The sequence below is a fragment of the Piliocolobus tephrosceles genome, unplaced genomic scaffold, assembly GCF_002776525.5.
Source record: "Piliocolobus tephrosceles isolate RC106 unplaced genomic scaffold, ASM277652v3 unscaffolded_30898, whole genome shotgun sequence".
Taxonomy (NCBI): Eukaryota; Metazoa; Chordata; class Mammalia; order Primates; family Cercopithecidae; genus Piliocolobus; species Piliocolobus tephrosceles.
The window spans coordinates 1-1,357 of NW_022314196.1; the positions used below are offsets into that span (position 1 = coordinate 1).

Below are 1,357 nucleotides of genomic sequence, written 5' to 3' on the forward strand. Positions count from 1 at the left end.
GGCCTGAGTGATTACATTAAAATATTATTTTAATATATAAACTCTTTGTCATAGTGGTTTTAGAGTAGCGTTTGTTTAATATTACGTTTATATAAATTAAAAAACGAGAATTCTGTATACATATTGTTTATTTTTAAGTATATAAGATACACATTTATATTTTCATCTTGTTATATCTCCTTATAAACGTGAAGGAAGCGACACAATTTTTTTTAACGATTATATTTTTATAAGTGTATCTTACAATAAAATCAACATCAAAAATAAGCAGAATTTAGAGGGATAGAAAAAAAAAAAAATTAAATTAAATTAAGTTCTTCTCGAAAACTAAGCACCTCGAGGAAGAATCAAAGCATTACCTATATAAAAGGATATGTAAGAAAAAAAGAATAAAATATAAAAACATTCATTTGTATGTATATATATCTATGTTTTCGTGCGTATGTATGCATGCATAATATCAAATACACGACATCATAAACGTTTTATACGTTAAGTGTATACTAGTTTGCCCATTGTTCATGTAAAATTTAAAAAAATATATTTTGATAAATTGAAGAAAAGCTCACAATTGTGCACCAGTTTTAAATAAATTGATAGGTGATACTTAATTAAAATGTATGTTACATAATAATATTTAAATGTGTTCATATTTTTTTTTTTTTAGATTTTTTGCATTATAATATTTATCTATTTGTTTTATCTGTTTGCGTAATTGTTAATCCCACTTTGTGCATTATTTTTTATTTTTTTATCTTATGTGATTATCGTACAAAATAACAAAAAAAAAAAAAAAAAGGAGCATATATAAATGTCGAAATAATAATTTAGTTTGTTATTAAAAATATTATTTATGTATCTTATAAAAAATGATATATATATATATATGTATATATATATATATATATTTATAAAAAGCCTGAATCGTAAAAAATTTGACATTAAGTTAAGCAAAATTTTTGTGCTTGTTTTTTAACAAAATTATGACAAATTGGGGGGTTTCAATTTCACACGCCCAAAGAAATTTTATTTTTGAGGACTTTAGGTGAACGAAGTAAATAATGAAAAAAAGAAAAGAACAAATAAAATTATGAAAACAGAATGAATTAAAAAAAAATGGCAACACATTGATAATAAAAGAGAGATAAAATAAATTATACACATATATATTCTTATTCGTTTATTATTTATTTTTATTTATTTTTATTTTTTTGTTACTTGTTTGTTATTTATTTGCTATTTATTTTTATTTATTTTTATTTATTTTTATTTATTTTTATTTATTTTTATTTATTTTTATTTATTTTTATTTATTTTTATTTATTTTTATTTTTTTGGTATTTGTTTGTTATTTGTT

General features: G+C 19.7%; 1 long non-coding RNA gene across 1 annotated transcript; it reads left to right on the forward strand.

Annotated features, from left to right (window-relative positions):
* Window positions 1–6: 6 nt before the first annotated feature.
* Window positions 7–1,013, forward strand: LOC113222386. Its single transcript, XR_003308375.1, has 2 exons — window positions 7–375; window positions 668–1,013. It is a non-coding gene; the product is annotated as an uncharacterized LOC113222386 (long non-coding RNA).
* The last annotated feature ends 344 nt before the right edge of the window (window positions 1,014–1,357 follow it).